Raw genomic sequence first — 17,859 nt, 5'->3', positions numbered from 1 at the left:
CAGCAAGAAAAAATGCATTATGTAAGATGAGACTACAGAAATTCATAAAACACTCTATTTTATACTTTGTCAGTGTTCTGGAAAAGGGTAATATGTGACTTTATTTTATGTAAGGTGAATTCCAAAGGAACATGGAAATCATCAACTTATAATTATAGCAGAAAGGAGAAAGGAAGTGTTTGTTCTTAGAACCATATGTAATTCTTGTCCTGTTAACATGTTGCTCTGATTAAATATGTCTTGTACCACCCACTGTTGCCACAAATACTTGACAATATTGGACAAACTACCTTAAACTGAATAGTAAATTGTTGAAAGTAAAAGAAGAAATGAAAGGGAAATTTGCAGGTGTCGTAAACAGAGAAGGAACTTGTGGCTAGCACAGTAACCTTTTGAACTGATACAGTTGAAGCTGGTAGCCAGGTATGATACCACAGTCAGATGTACTTCCTGAATGAGCTGGACTTTTAAAGTCCAGAATAGAATGGAGAAAAGGGCTTCTGATGGAGAGGATCTTGTAAGTGGACCGCAGGAAAGAAGCAAGAAAGTTTAACTCTCCTCAGGGATCTTTCTAGGGAAAACAAATATGCTGTGAAAACCTGAAAACAAAAGTTCAGAACATTTTCTGGGCACAGAGTTCTAATTTACATATATACATATATATATATATTATATATACATATCTATCTATATATATGTATATATACACACACATATGTAAATTACATACATATACTATAGCCAACAGATCAACAGCAAAAATAACAATGAAATGAATAACAACGATGACAAACTGGTCTTCATTTAGTGAAACCCCTGAAATTCAGGAGAGAAACAAATGCAAAATGAATCTGAAGAGGACCACTGCTGTATCCCCCAAGTTCATGCAACTATACAACACTATGAAAGATTCACAACAAAAATGTCCGAATCAAAAGGTAGAATGAGATTAAAGCATAAGGGAAGAAGGACTATACCCTCTAAAATCATAGACCAGTTTGAAAGAGACTATGAAATCAGGAAACATAAAATGGTTAAAGGAATAAAAGGAAAACTAAAACCCACATATAATGACAGAACAATTTGGTTTGGAGAGAAAGGAACACATCTGAAAAACAATCAACTAGAACTTTCAGCAAAGATATATATAGTCAATAAAATAAAACCTTAATTGATAGGTTAAACAGCAGATTAGACACATCTAAATAGAATATTTAAATGTAATTCCGATTTTAGAGAATATAAAATATTCAGCATTGAGGACAGAAAAATATAGGGAAAAACAGTTAGGAAATACAGAAAATAGAATTAGAAGTGCCAACATATAAGTAAAGGAATTTCCAAAAAGAGATAATGTGTGAGAAGCAATATTTAATGTTATAATTACAGAGTTCCCCAGGATAGATAAAAGTCATAAATTCTCAGGTTGAAGAATCAAATATTATCCTGACCAGAAAACAAAGACAATAGAGCCACATCTAAACAAATTATAATAAAACTGAAAAACATGTAAAATAAGAGAAAATTAAAGAGAAATTATATATTATTTTAAAAGGTATTAGAATTTTAACAACAGCTGACTTCTCATTAAATAGAATCCTTAAAACCCAGTATCTCCAAATGTCTGAAGGAAAGTGACTCTGGAATTCTGTATCAAGAAGACAGTGGAGAGGAGAGAAGTTCTCTTTCCTTTGGTAGTTTACTGACTAGTGGAAGGGAGTTAAGAGCACACAGTGTTCTTCCCAGCTAAAGCTAAGCTCAGTGAAGACAGGAATATATTTGTCTATTTTTTGTGCCCTTGTATCCACTGCAAGCTGTGGGACTAACATGTGCCTTATTGGTAGTTGATTCTCAGAAATAAGTATTGAAGAGAAGAAGAGGAAAAAAGAAGAGAGTAAGGTCAAAATATTTTCAAGAAAAGGTCCAAAAATTATAACAAGATCCTCATTTAAAAGCCATGTAAATTTGTACTTTACTTGGAAATAATTAACCCAGAAAGATAAAGATGAACACAAAGCAATGGTAAGCAAATAAATTAGTAAACACTTTGGCTACAAAATAAGAAAAAAAGCAACAACCAAAACAACCATACTGATTAATAGCAGGACATTTATAAGCAAGGTGTCACTTTAATACCAACCTATATGAAAGATGTGGTTCTTCTGGTTCTTTGGTTCTTGGAATGTGCTAGAGCAGGGAGAGATACCGAAGTAACTTTAGATTTAGTTGAATACAATTTGCAAATTGCCATTTACTAATCACTAAAGTGATAGAGAATATATAACTCCCAAGTCAACAAAGAGAAAACAAAATGTGGAGATGGAGGATGGTGACTACATAGTGACCACACACAAGTAGACCCCAGACTGGTTGGGACCAGAAGGTTGAGATTCTGGAGATATCACCCTGATACTTCACCACCAACCAATCAGAAGAAAGTCACACACCCTGCAGCCCTCAAGACTTCACCATAAATTTTGCCTTTAAAAACTCTTCTCTGGAAGCCATCAAGGAGTTTCGGTCTTTTGAGCATGAGCTACCCTTATCCTTGCTTGATGTCCTGCAATAAAACTTTCTGTGCCCCAAACTCTGATGTTTCAGTTTGTTTGTCCTCACTGTGTGTCAGGCACACAAACTTGGGTTTGACAACAAGATGGCTATTATCAAAAAGTCAAAAGATAATAAGTGTTGGCAAGGTAAGGAAAAAAGGAAATCTTTGTGCACTGTTGGTGGGAATGTAAATTGGTATAGTCATTATGAAAAACAGTATGAAAATTCCTTAGGAAGTTAAAAACAGAGCTAGCATATGATTCAGAAATTCTACTTCTGATTATATATCCCAAAGATACAAAACCATTCTCTTGAAAAGATACCTATACTTCCATGTTGATTGTAATATGATTCACAATATCCAGTACATGGAAACAATCTAAGTGTCCATCAACAAATGAATAAAGAAAAATTTGATATGTGTGTGCATGTGTGCATGTGTGTGTGCACACACACAATGAAACGGGACATAATATACAATAAAATATTATTCAGCCTTAAAAAAGTAGGAAATCCTGTCATTTGCAGCAACATATATAAACCTGGAGGACATTTTGACAAGTAAAATAAGCTAGGCACAAAAAGACAAATACTGTATAATTTCACTTATATGTGGAAGCTAAAAACATCAAACCCATACAAGTAGAAAGTAGAATGGTGGTTACAAGGAAATGGGGATCATAGGGAGATATTAGTCAAAAGGTACAAATTTTCCATTAAGCAGCATGAGTAAGTTCTGGAGATCTAATGTACCAAGTGGTAACCACAGTTAACAATACTGTTTTTGTTTACCTAAAATTTGCTAAGAGAGTAGATCTTAAATGTTCTCATCACAAAAAGAAAAAAATAACTGTGTGAGTTTATGGATATGTTAATTAGCTTGATTGTGGTAATCATTTAACAATGTATATGTACATCAAAACATCACATTGGAAATCTTAAATATATGCTGCTTTTTGTCAGTTATACCTCAATAAAGCAGGGGGGATAAAGGAAACTTATGGTTAGTCACAAACTTAAGGTCGGTTCTTAACGTTTTTAAAAAATGAGTATATTACATTACCTTGAATGTATGTGTGGGAATTATATTAGTATGTCTGAAATATCTTGTGTTAAAATTTTCAAAAGAAAAAATGAATGCCTGAGGTTATGATGCATAAGTAATGGAATATTTCTTCAATGATTTCATTAGTATTCTCCTTAGGAATTTTTATAGGACATACACAAGCTGAAAGATATGTATGCACCTGTAAATAGTTATCCGAATAGTCACAAACTAAATAGAAGCTAGCTGTTATTTGATAGCCAAAGATGTCACATAACTAATCCAGTGGACAGCAGCCTTCTCTTGGGAAATCTTATGTTTGGTACTTTAGAACTCATCCCACCATCACCCTTAAACAGACACACACACTGAGGAAAGAGACAGCTTTATTGCTGGCTATTTAACACTTAAAAGAGGTGACGTTTTTCTCAATTAAGTCCTTTGTATTTTAGGGATTTTTAAACACACCTATGTAGTCTCTATTCAATGTGTATAAGGTACAATCAACTGGAACCTGTCTGATATTTCTAAAGTGCTAACAAGAAATAGTAGAGAAAATGAATTTAATTTTATTTAACTCTATGTTTTAACAATGGCAAAAATTTTTAAAGTCAACTTTTCAGAAGTTAGTTCATTTTGGGGTAGTGGGGGCAGGCACAGGTAAGCTTTTTTCTTCAGAATAGCAAAACTCTCAAGGAGTAAAAAAAAACAAGTAGTCTTTTAGTTCTTCAGGATCTTACCTTATCAATTAAAAACAAATTCTCTTTTGAGAATCAAAATAAGTTTAAAATAAAACTCTAAAATGAGTTTAAGAGTAATATAATTTCATTTCAAATTATATTCACTTCTATTCTTTGAACAGAACAACTTCTTCTCAAGTTTAGTGAGAGAACCTATATCCTTAAATGGTTATTTCCTTGACTTTTACCCTATCTATTTGATTTTCATGAAGAGATTTTCTTTGAAATGCAGGCTATCTTTGGGGAAAAGAGGGAATGGGGATAAATTAGGGAATCTGCAATCCTCATTTTATTCTGACAGATAATTCTGTTTTCAGCATAGAACAAGTAACAGGAAAGTTTAGCAAAGGAGCAGAATGAAGAAATGGTAGAGCTGCCAAACTTCTCCCAATTCAGGTCATCACTGCATAGATTCCTTATTTGGTGTAAAAAGAAGAGGACATGTGGAAATGGCAGGGGGAAGGGGAGGGTGGGATGAATTGGGAGGTTAGGATTAACATACATACACTACGTTGTGTAAAATAGATAGCTAGTGGGAACCTGCTGTATAGCACAGGGAGCTGAGCTCGGTGCTCTGTGGTGACTTAGATGGGTAGGATGGGGGAGAGTGGGGGGGAGGTCCAAGAGGGAGGAGATTAATGTATACATATAGCAGATTCACTTCATTGTACAGCAGAAACTAATACAACATTGTAAAGCAACTGTACTCCAATTAAAAAAAAAAAAATAACCAAAACAGCAAGCATTCAACTCAAATGTAAGCACACAGACACATAAAAAACACATTCAAAAGACAAAGAAGAATGCCTTCCTTCAGCTATGGCTTAGCTTCAGTAGCTTTAACATTAAGAAATGATGGAATGAAGCTTCATTAGAGTTGAAAAGAGGGTAGTGAAGGACTGGAGATAAGATGTTGAAGTTTCATCAGGTTGCTGATGGGGATGTATTTGAAAGTAGACAGATTATAAGAGAAAATCTTGCATCTTCATGTATATATCTGGAATGCACTTGAAGTTAGTGCTTGCCATTATAAATTCACAGTTCTTAATATTTCAAACCATGAGTCCAGTTTTAATCCTGAGATTCCCTTTTTTACTGTTATGGCTCAGTAAGTTTAAAGGAAAATATGTAATAAAAATTATTTTGCCAAGACTTACTTCCTTCAGTAAAAACAAACCAAAACAAACACAGTTTTATGATGCAAAATGCTTAAAAAGTTAAAAATGGATACTTTTCATAAGAGAAAAGAAAAATTGTTTATATTTCTTCCATTTACCTTGCTAATAGATCATTTCATTGTTTGAGGTGGCAATAGAATTATCTATATATCCACATTTCAGTTTCCGTTTTGAAAGGTGTTTCCAATAAGATATAAGCTGAAGTTTAGGTCAGTTTCTAGAATAGCTCTTTTTAAGGGTCCTACTAAAGCTATTGTATGTGTCTTTTTGCATTCTTCCCTCCCTATTTTCTGCTTCTTGAAACTTGTAAAAGCTGCAATTGAGGTAACAAGATTCCAAATGCCTTAAAGGTGGAAGTCATTTGCTTAGAGTGGAAAATCAGAAGTGCTCCTGGGTCTGATGACCACAAAGCTGCCAAAGCAGCCCTGGACTTCTCGTCTCGATCTCATTCGAGCCATCTATCTATCTATCTATGTATCAATCTATCTGTCTGTCTGTATTTGTTATTATTATTTGTGCTGTTTGCCTTTGGACCTCATCTAACTTCTAGAAACAGTCATGATGATAAGGACAGCACTGAACATGGTACACTCTGTTTGCATCAACCTTTCTTTGGTAATTTCAGTCGATAGTGTTCATTTGCTGATTCCTATGAATCACTCGCTCCAAGTGCGTGGTTTCCTGCCCATTCCCCATCATTTATTCATCAAGTATTTATTGAGTCAGGCATTGCTTTAAGTGCTGCGGATAGTAGCAGAAGAAAAAATTTTCCTCTACCCTCTAAGGTGTAGTACTGGGACTTTCGAATTGAACTGACAAAAAAACAGATTAAAAGGATAAAAGGCATATGTTCATTTATTTTGTTTTTACATGCATGTAGGCTCCATAGAAAAGAAGTGAACCCCCAAGAAGTGGTTAGACTTGGAAGCTTATATTTTTAACAAAGGGCAATAACTTGTGGACTAGACAAAGAAAGGGAAATTTGGGCTTCTAGGAAGGCAAATATATGGGGAAACTAATGGAAAGTAAAGCCTATTTTAGTAAGCTTTTTTGTTTGTTTTGTGGGTTTGTGTTTGTTTGTTTGTTTTGGTGAAGACTTAATGTTGATTCTCCATCTTCTTTAAGGCCATAAAATCTCCCAGAGAAAGGATTTAGGGCAGTCCTCATTTCTCTGAAGTTTCTGCTTTTAGTCACATAAGGGAATTCCTGAGAAGGCTTCTTTCTGAATCTGTTGATTCTCAATTACCTTCAGCTCAAAGTAATCCATATTCAAAAGTGGCATATGTTGGGGTGGTATATTCTGATTTCCTACAGGATATAATATAAAAGCAAACAGGGCCTCTGCTCTTTGTGGGACCAAAAACTGGTCATCATTTTACCAACAATAATAGAAACACATGTAAAATGGAATCTGTGACACTTGCTAGGAAAGAGAGATACTCATTACCATCAGATAGTGTCAAAAGAGGTAGGGAGTGTAGAAGGGCCAGGAGTGAGACAGCAGGTACAGTTCTCTCAACTAAAAATGGAATGTCTTTAGCAAAGAATAATTATCATCCCTAAAAATAGGCACCATATATCTCTTAAAGGATATTCTAAAATGGGGTAGAAAGTGGACAAACAAACATGTGAGATAGATCTGGTAATGTAAGATTTGGGTGAATATTATACCAGCAAAGAAACAGTGGAACCCTTGTGTGTTTGAGGAAAACAAAAACTATTATGCCAGGAGTATCTTGGATAATGGCATGTACTCTGTGTGTGTGTGTGTGTGTGTGTGTGTGTGTGTGTGTGTGTGTGGTGTGTGTGTGTATACACAGCAGGAAAGAATATAATCGGAGAGGCCATGGGGAGGAGTCTGAATTTTAGATTTTTGTTTAAGTATAATAGAAATCCATCAGAGTGTTGCTGATTGCAGATTTATTTGAGATGGATAAACATATTTTTATATATGTTTAGCAAAATACAAGGGCATTTAGGAAATGGAGTAATCATATCTAGTTAATTATATCTAGTTGGGAGGAAAGGGAAAAATAAGTACCATTACAGATTTTCCTGTAAAGTAGTCTATGTTTGGTTCTCAAGGAGACAAATATCCAGTTCATTCATGAAAATCTGATATTTCCTTTCCTTTTTTAAGTTACTCTAATTTTATCCTCTTTGTGCTTTCTACTTTGTTAAAATAGTGTTTTATCCTATTGCCCCAAAGTTCTTTGTTTGATTCCTTAATATCCTCTTAGATTATAGTACCACTTGCTAAGCTCCAGGTACTCTAAAAACTACTCTATTATAGCACTCTTCACTCAGGGGTTAAGGATACAAGTTTTGGATCCAGACTATGTGGTTTGAATCTGTGCTTCTCCATATGCTATGTGAATTGGGCAAATTTCTGAACGTCTATGTGCTCCAATTTTTCCATGTGTAAAATGAGAATAACAATACTGTCTATAAGGTTGTTATTAGGATTAAATGAGTTAATACATGTAAGTAGCAAAAAGCAGCATCTGACAAATATGCTAAAATACATATTAACTCTTTCTCTTATGATTACTATTGCATTATATATTGGAGATGATATCCATTCAACTGATTTGTGTGATTAAACAAAACTCCCCTTATAAAACATACCAACTGATGATCACAAAGACATCTACTACATAGTTTATCATCCAAACAGAGATTATAGCATTCACTTTTCAACTTTAAAAGCATTCTTCTAACTAATCAGAATGCTATTTCAAAATGTAAACTTGATAGTAGTCCTCCATTTTTAATGAAGTCAGTTTTATTATCTGACTAGCCCACTATTTTTCTTTCTAGTGTAATGTAGGTCTTGTTTTAAACTTGGTTCAGGCATACAGATGGCCAACAGGCACATGAAAAGATGCTCCACATTGCTAATTATTAGGGAAATGCAAATCAAAACTACAATCAGGTATTTCCTCATGCCAGTCAGAATGGCCATCATCAGAAAATCCACCAACAGTAAATGCTGGAGAGGGTGTGGAGAAAAGGGCACCCTCATGCATTGTTGGTGGGAATGTAAATTGATACATCCAACATGGAGAGTAGTATGGAGGTTCCTTAAAAAACTAAAAATAGAACTACCGTATGACCCAGAAATCCCACTACTGGGCATATACCCAGAGGAAACCATAATTCAAAAAGACACATGCACCCCAGTGTTCATTGCAGCAGTGTTTACAATAGCCAGGACAAGGAAGCAACCAAAATGTCCATCAACAGAGGAATGGATAAAGAAGATGTGGTACATATATACAATGGAATATTACTCAGCCATAAAAAGGAATGAAATTGGGTCATTTGTAGAGACGTGGATGGACCTAGAGACTGTCACACAGAGTGAAGTAAGTCAGAAAGAGAAAAACAAATATCGTGTATTAATGCATACGTGTGGAATCTGAAAAAAATGGTACAGATGATCGTATTTACAAAGCAGAGATAGAGACACAGACGTAGAGAACAAATGTATGGATACCAAGGGGGACAGGGGGGTTGGGATGAATTAGGAGATTGGGATTGACATGTATACGCTACTGTGTATACACATATATACACTATGTATAAAATAGATAACTAATGAGAACCTACTGTATAGCACAGGGAAGTCTACTCAATACTCTGTGGTGACCTAAATGGGAAGGAAATCCAAAAAAGAGGGAATATATGTAAACGTATTGCTGATTCACTTTGCTGTACAGTAGAAACTAACACAATATTGTAAAGCAACTATACTCCAGTAAAAAAATTTTTAAAAAAATGCTTCAGCAGTTTCTCTTTTCTTCAGAAAATTCACTGTGACCCTTGTATGGCCCCCTCATCACTAATATCATCATAGATTACTTTCTATCATTGTCTCTGTCATCATCATATTCATCACCATCATCACCATCAATCATTTTCATGTCCTAAGCCTTGTGCTGAATATTTTATGTGGAATTTTCCTTTTAATCCTCACAAAACCTCATGAAGTGAGTATTTTTATTCTTGTCATTTATGAAATGGGGAAACTGAGGCTAAGAGAGTTTAGACTACTTTCCTAATTCATACAACTTGTAAGAGATCGAGCCAGATTTCAAAGCCTCATTGTCTGACACCAGAGCCCTTGGCATTGAACTTGTTATATCACCTCCCCTGTAAACATGTTCGTTAAAAGAAAAGTGAACAGGGCTTCCCTGGTGGTGCAGTGGTTGAGAGTCCGCCTGCCAATGCAGGGGACACGGGTTCGTGCCCTGGTCCGGGAAGATCCCACATGCCGCGGAGCGGCTGGGCCCGTGAGCCGTGGCCGCTGAGCCTGCGCGTCCCGAGCCTGTGCTCCGCAACGGGAGAGGCCACAGCAGTGAGAGGCCCACATACCGCAAAAAAAAAAAAAAAAAAAAAGTGAACAACTGTATGACTAAGTGCCTTTTCTTACCTCCTTTCTTTTACATCTCAGCCCCATTTCCTGCCACTCCCCCACATCACTGTGTACAATCCAGCCATTTCTATCTTATTTTCTTTGTACTGAAATGTTTATTTTGTCTCTAAGCTTTCACACATGCTGAACCCTCTTCCTGGAGCATTTTCCCTTGTCCAGCTTCTCTGGATGATACCTCATCATGTGAAGTGATAGATTAAATCACACTTATTCTTTTATACTTTTTATCATCTGCTCCACTTTTATTTGGTGCCCCATTCTGTTCTTACAGTCATAGTATTGATCACCTTCTATTTTAAATGTCAATTTACATGTCTCTGTCTCCCAACTAGACCATAGGTTCTGTTAGGGCAAGTACAGTGTCTGCCTTCTCTACCACTGAATTACTAGTGTGTTGGCACATAATGAACACTTGAGAACATAAAGGAAACTTGCATCACGTGGAGTTAAACAGTCAAGGAAGACTTTATTCAAGACTATTGTAAAAGGGAGGAGATATTGAACTTAACTCTGCTGAAATATATGGTGGGAAATTTTTAAGAGCTGACCTGATCTGGTCAAAAAATACTAGCAGATGAGGACTTCCCTGGTGGTGTAGTGGTTAAGAATCTGCCTGACAATGCAGGGGACAGCGGTTCGAGCCCTGGTCCGGGAAGATCCCACATGCCGTGGAGCAACTAAGCCTGTGCGCCACAACTACTGAGCCTGGGCTCTAGAGCTTGCGAGCCACAACTACTGAAGCCCATGCGCCTACAGCCCATGCTCCACAACGAGAAAAGCCACCACAATGAGAAGCCCGCGCACCACAATAGAGAGTGGCCCCGCTCGCCACAACTAGAGGAGCAACCCGGGCAGCAACGAAGACCCAATGCAGCCAAAAATAAATTAATTAATTAATTAAAAATAATAATACTAGAAGATGTTAGGAGGAAGTTAGTCAATGTGATGAGGTCATTTGGGTTTGTTAATAGTGCCTATTATTAGGCTTGGACCCTCACCTAGACGCTAGGAGATAGAGACACTATTTTTCTTGATGATTACATCTCAAAAGGGTGGCTCCCAAGTCCTTGAGAAAGACATTCCTGTGCTGTGAAACTGGCAAGAGGTTGGGAAAAGAATTATATCTCAAAGGGCCAGAAAAATAATTCATAATTGCAAGTTTAAAGTAAATGCTCTGAGAAAAGGGAGGTCAGGGGCCTAAAATCAGAAGAAACCTATGTAAAGTTTAGTCAAGCCTAGGGGAATTGTAAGGCCATCTTAGTCAGGATCTATTTGTTAAATAAATGGATAATTAACCAGAAAATCTGAACACTCCATTATACAGTGAATAAAGTTTGACATGTAGTAATTAAGGACTTTTATATGAGTTTTTATTTATAAAATTTAAATACACACATGACATTTGGCTTTTTAAATATTCAAACTAATTGTTCTGATTACATTTGCATATTTCTCTAATTCATAAAAATAAACTAACATTATTATAATATGGTACTTCACAGGCAGGTTAATGTTTTAATTGAACATTTAGTTCTCAAATACTGAAGCTTCCAAGAAATTATTGACGATGTTAAAGTGCATTGTAAATAATAACTCAGTATAAACATAGTAACTGGATAGAGCAAAAATAATTTTGTTGCATGCTAACTGAAGTTCTTGCATATTTTAAATGGTGTTTAATATTGCTTAAATTATTGTGGCTGTAAAGAACATACATCTAATCTAATTAAACCTGTGTAATTTCAAAGAAGGTAAACTTAGTAGCTACATGAATATTACATTAATATTCCCCACAGTGTCATTGAATATGGTATTGGTTATGTTTTCATAGTATTTTTGCTTTCATTTTTTGTACATTAAGAATTTTATGAATCACCTCAAATATAGGACAGCACTTAATTTAGCTAAATCTATCGTAAGAATTTATCATTCTTTAAATTATATGGTTTACTTATTTTTCCTTTCCAGCATCACCCTTGTCTCTCCCAATTCCAGAAGCCCAACTGTGTACATGTTTATGGAGATTAATCCCGGACCTGAATTTCATTAACTGACCATAGCATAGTTGAGTTTCTACAGTAATGAGTTCATTGGGCAGAAATTTTGTAAAGATATGGGGGAAAGAGGAGGGGTAAATATTATCTACATTTGAAAGGACCAAATTTACAAATCAGTACTCTTTTAAAGCAATTTTTTTCTCCTTGACTAACTGGGAGTTTATTTGCATGCATTCTAAGTGGCAGTGCATGGGAAACTAAGACTTTTGTTATTTTGATTTAACACAGACTCACCCAGAAAGCACAACCCTGATTTTTCATGAGAAGGACCATCTATGGAACCTAAAACGTGAGTACTATTTATTTTGTGCTACTGAATTCTGCTCTGCTATATAACTGACCTTGTGATAAGACGTGGCCTTTATTAAGATATATAATGAAAGTCTTGATTAAGTTTAAGTGTAGACCATAAGAAGTGCAGAAAGTAAGAACTGATGTGTCTGTTCTATTGTTCAGTTTAAAGAATTCTAGTAGTTAGTAGATACTTAACTTTGAAGAAGATAATATAACCGTGCTATTCACTGATACTTAGTTTAAAGCAGATAGCTTTATATACTTTTGATATTCCAATTTATTTATGGTTGATAAAATTTATAAAATAATCCCTTACAAATAAACATTTCCTATGCTATTTTGTACATAATTTATTTTTTCATCTTTTCTGTGATCAATATCCCTGAGTACTTAGAGCCTATATTTATTGTTTCAGTTTTTCTCTGAGTTTTTTTTCAAATGGAGTAAGTAGTCGGTTAAAGATAAAAGATTGGTGCACCTTTTTTCCTTGTTCTGTCACAGATCCGTCTTTCCATTACTTACTAATTGTTGGCATCTCTTCTCCCTGTTTGGCTTCTGATAAGTTGTCTTTGATAACCTGCTGTTTTGTTATTGAACTTTGCCATGGCTACAACTGTGGGGTATCAGAACTGTCAAAAATAAAAGTAAAAGAGCAAGAGGCACAGAGCTTATGAAACTTAGAGAAGACATAAAGCCTGGTATCAACTGGTGAATTTCCCACTGGCAGGTAGTTTTCACTTTATCCCATTTGTTGTCACAGTACACAGTACCTGAAATAATAAGGGAATTTTTTCCCCCAATAAATGGACTATCGGGGCTGTTTGCTTTGTGAGAATCTGCGAAGGCAACATGCCATGTGGCTTTATCTTTGAAAGTGAGGATGAAACAAGCTTGCCTGGCTTCAGATAAGCGACTTAGAAGGAATCCTGTTCAGATGTACCTGTCACTAATTTATCTGGAGGTTTTGTGATTCATACATACTACTCTGTGTGCGATGAAGCATTAAATTGGTTTCCTCCGGGAGCAGGACACATTCAGGGGGTCGTCAGACCTATGCTATAGGATGGTGCATGCTTGATTCATATAGCCTCTCACTACTGAATTTTTATCTGTTAGAGGACTGGTAACGTGAACATATGTTAGATGATCTCTTGGAACATTTCAACAGCAAAGGGATTGACAACAATTTGTCTATTAATATGCAGGTGTATGTAACAAAAAATTAATCAACCTTTCTGCTGTTAGTATAATCATTTATCCTGATAATTAAGTAGTTATACATATGTTTCCCAATAATGGCCTAGCCCTTGATGAATGCATTTCTATGACTCCTTTATTTATTGAAACAAAGGGATATGTACTTAAGTGCATTACTTTATAGTGGGAAAAAAATGCAGAGCTGATTTGAAACAGGTCTCCTGGAAGAAAATCTTTAGAAAGCAAAGAGTTTTCCCATTTATAATATAGTTTTCTACTGTGGCAATTCTACTTTGTTACTCTATATATTTTGAAAGAAAATGGCATACCTTGGAAAGTGAGACAGATACTGGTTCAAATTTGAAAGGAACATAAAAGAAAGAGATGTCTATTTATATGTTAACATTGTGCTGAGAGATTTTTCATATGGATTTTTTTTATGTGGTATATTTAACAAATGCAAAAACGAAAAAACCCTATTCTTCATTTTATTATTTCCATGATGGGGTATATAAAACTAAAACCTAATATCTTCCCTTGGGGTTTTTTGTTTGTTTGTTTGTTTGTTTTTTGCAGTACGTGGGCCTCTCCCATTCCGGAGCACAGGCTCCGGACGCGCAGGCTCAGTGGCCATGGCTCACGGGCCCAGCCGCTCCACGGCATGTGGGATCTTCCCGGACCGGGGCACGAACCCGTGTCCCCTGCATTGGCAGGCGGACTCTCAACCACTGCGCCACCAGGGAAGCCCTATGCTGCATTTTTATATAGTGTAAGTCTTCAGATTTTATCCTAGGTGTGAAAATGTGGAACATTTAACATAAACTGGAATTTTCCTATTAATGAGTTATATCATAATTAGGGCATTACTGTAGGAACCTACTAAGTCATTTATGCACGATTCACAATATTTAAATAAGATATTCTTCACATTTCACAATCCTTAAATTAAACTGTGGTCTTAAAACCTTGCAAGGCCTCCTAATAAACAGGAGTGTGAAGTAAATATATTTAATAATATTATTTTAAGATTTCAAAATATTAGTAAGCATTTTTCTGAAAAGAAAGGAAAGAAAGAAAAGCAGTTCATGAAACTAGGAAAAAAATACTGTTATACCATATGCAAAGTACACATGATTAGGCATATTTCTGCCCTCTTCTCTCCATTCCAATTTTGTTTTTTGCTATAGACAATAAAAAATGCATAACTTTGAATTTTCCATATCTTTTTTTAAACCTATTATATACCTCACTACAAGGTATTGTCTTAATTTTTTTTTTTTAAGAAAAATCTTTTATAAATACAGACTAAATTCACATTATTTTCAGAATGAAAATAGCATGAGCCATTTATGGAATAAAATGAACCATTTTGTTAGAGACATTTAAAGGATTTAACAAGTATTTTGTTGCTAAGATTATAATGGTACTTTTAAATAGTTTTTTATATCTATCATGAATTTTTCCTCTGTTCTTTTATAAGTTTAAGGTGTACAGCATTATAATTTAACATCTGTATACACCAAAGAGAGATTACCACCACAAGTCTAATTACCATCCAACTGCATACAGTTGACCCCCTTCACTTAATTTACCCACTCCTAAATCCCTTCTACTTAGGTAATCAGTAATCTTATCTCTATATATAAGTTTATTTTTATTGGTTAGTTTTGTTTTTTTAGATTTTACGTATGAGTGAAATCTTAAGGTATTTGTATTTTTCCATCTGACTTATTTCACTTAGCATTATTCTCTTAAGGTCCATCCAAGTTGTCACAAATGGCAGGATTTCATTCTTTTTATGGCTGAGTAGTATTCCATTGCATACATACACCACATCTTTATCCATTCTTTTATTGATGGACACTTATGTTGTTTCCACATCTTGGCTATTGTAAATAATGCTGCAGTGAACATAGGGGTACATATATCTTTTTGAATTAGTGTTTTCATGTTCTTCAGATAAACACCCAGAAGTTTAATAGCTGGGTCGTATTGTGGTTCTATTCATAATTGTTTGAGGAATATCCATAACTATTTTCCATAGTGGCTACACCATTTTACAGTCCCATCAACAGTGTATGAGGGTTCCCTTTTTCCACATCCTCTACAACATTTGTTATTTCTTGTCTTTTCAATAACAGCCATTCTTTTTCTCTTTTCTTTACATGGTGAGTAAATCCCCACATTTCAGACTCTGCTTAAATAGATTAAATATCACCTCTTCTAAAAAGTATTTTCTAGTTGTCTAATCTAGTCTTGATCTCTCACAGACTTCTTTGATCTCATAGCATTTGCCATAATATTTAAGTATTTTACCTATATTTTATAAATATTAATTATATAAATAATATACTATATATAGAGAGAAAGAATATTATTTACCTGTTTATATTTTGTCTGTTATACAAAACTTAAGCACAATTTCAGTGCCTAGCATAGTGCCTAGTATATAATAAACAGTCAATAAAATTTGTTGAGTTTATGAAATCAGATAATTAAAACAAAGAATTCCATAACTAAGAGTATAAGAAATATAAAGTCACAGCAAGCTGTGTCATTATGTATGGAAACTACTGGTCACTTCAGCAAATACTCAATAAACTGATAAAGCAAGGAAACGTGAAATAAAATATCAGATGAAAGGCATATCTTTCAGAGTCACACTTGAGGAAGAACTCATAAGAATGATGACTTGTGAACTCATTATACATGTACATATATCCACTCTTTTTTTTAGATTCTTTTGCCATTTAGGCCATTACAGAGTATTGAGTAAAGTTCCCTATTCTATACAGTAGGTCCTCATTAGTTATCTATTTTATATTTAGTACTGTCTATATATCCATCCCAGTCTCCCAATTTATCCCTCCCTGCTTACTCCCTGGTAATCATAAGTTTGTTTTCTACATCTGTGACTCTACTTCCATTTTGTAAATAAGTTCATTTTTCCAAAAAAAAAAGTGTTTAATTAGACCTCGATGACCAAAAAGCCAAGATATCTGTAACCTATTACTTCCCTAAACATATTCTTTATAGCACATACAATGCAAGATGTAAATAGGAATTTTGTGATAATTTTTTTTGTAATTGATAATTTCAAAGAAATTTGGGAAATATCATGTACAATACCTGTTTTAGATATGAAAAAACACAACCTATTAAAAACATGAACCATTACACTAATAAATTTGTTGCTGTTTAACCCAGTATTTACCAAACTAATTTAACTACTGTGTAACACTTATTATTTTAATTTTTTTTTTGCGGTATGCGGGCCTCTCACTGCTGTGGTAGGTTTGTCTCAGGTAGGTTTATTCCTAGGTATTCTATTCTTTTTGTTACAACAGTAAATGGGAGTAATTCCTTAAATTCTCTTTCAGAGTAGTAAACATTAGTGTATAGGAATACAAAAGATTTCTGTGCATTAATATTGTATTCTGCTACATTACCAAATTCATTGATTAGCTCTAGTAGTTTTCTGGTAGCATCTTTAGGATTCTCTATGTATAGTATCACGTCATCTGCAAACAGTGACAGCTTTACTTCTTTTCCAATTTGGATTCCTTTTATTTCTTTATCTTCTCTGATTGCTGTGGCTAAAACTTTCAAAACTATGTTGAATAATAGTGGTGAGAGTGGGCAACCTTGTCTTGTTCCTGATCTTAGTGGAAGTGGTTTCAGTTTTTCACCATTGAGAACTATGGTGGCTGTGGGTTTGTCATATATGGCCTTTATTATGTTGAGGTAAGTTCCCTCTATGCCTACTTTCTGGAGGGTTTTTATCATAAATGGGTGTTGAATTTTGTCAAAAGCTTTTTCTGCATCTATTCAGATGATCATATGGATTTTATCCTTCAATTTTTTAATATGGTGTATCACGTTGATTGATTTGTATATATTGAAGAATCCTTGCATTCCTGGGATAAACCCACTTGATCATGGTGTATGATCTTTTTAATGTGCTGTTGGATTCTGTTTGCTAGAATTTTGTTGAGGATTTTTGCATGTATGTTCATCAGTGATATTGGCCTGTAGTCTTCTCTCTTTGTGACATCTTTTTCTGGTTTTGGTATCAGGGTGATGGTGGTCTTGTAGAATGAATTTGGGAGTGTTCCTTCCTCTGCTATATTTTGGACGAGTTTGAGAAAGATAAGTGTTAGCTCTTCTCTGAATGTTTGATAGAATTCACCTGTGATGCCATCTGGTCCTGGGCTTTTATTTGTTGGAAGATTTTTTCATCACAGTTTCCATTTCAGTGCTTGTGATTGGTCTGTTTATATTTTCTATTTCTTCCTGGTTCAGTCTAGGAAGGTTGAACTTTTCTAAAAATTTGTCCATTTCTTCCAGGTTGTCCATTTTA

The 17,859-nt window shown here is 34.8% G+C and overlaps 1 protein-coding gene across 1 annotated transcript in view; it reads left to right on the top strand.

Annotated features, from left to right (window-relative positions):
* The window catches only part of MGAT4C (MGAT4 family member C), a 613,336-nt gene that overhangs the window by 319,897 nt on the left and 275,580 nt on the right, over positions 1-17,859 (top strand). Inside the window, exon 5 of the mRNA XM_067698739.1 lies at positions 12,237-12,297. The gene's annotated coding sequence lies outside the window, so the exon portion shown is untranslated. The remainder of the gene's footprint in view (positions 1-12,236; positions 12,298-17,859) is intronic.

The sequence above is a fragment of the Pseudorca crassidens genome, chromosome 11, assembly GCF_039906515.1.
Source record: "Pseudorca crassidens isolate mPseCra1 chromosome 11, mPseCra1.hap1, whole genome shotgun sequence".
In the NCBI taxonomy this organism is placed as follows: domain Eukaryota; kingdom Metazoa; phylum Chordata; class Mammalia; order Artiodactyla; family Delphinidae; genus Pseudorca; species Pseudorca crassidens.
The sequence above is the reverse complement of the archived record's forward strand: the minus strand, read 5'-3'. Positions and strand labels throughout refer to the sequence as shown.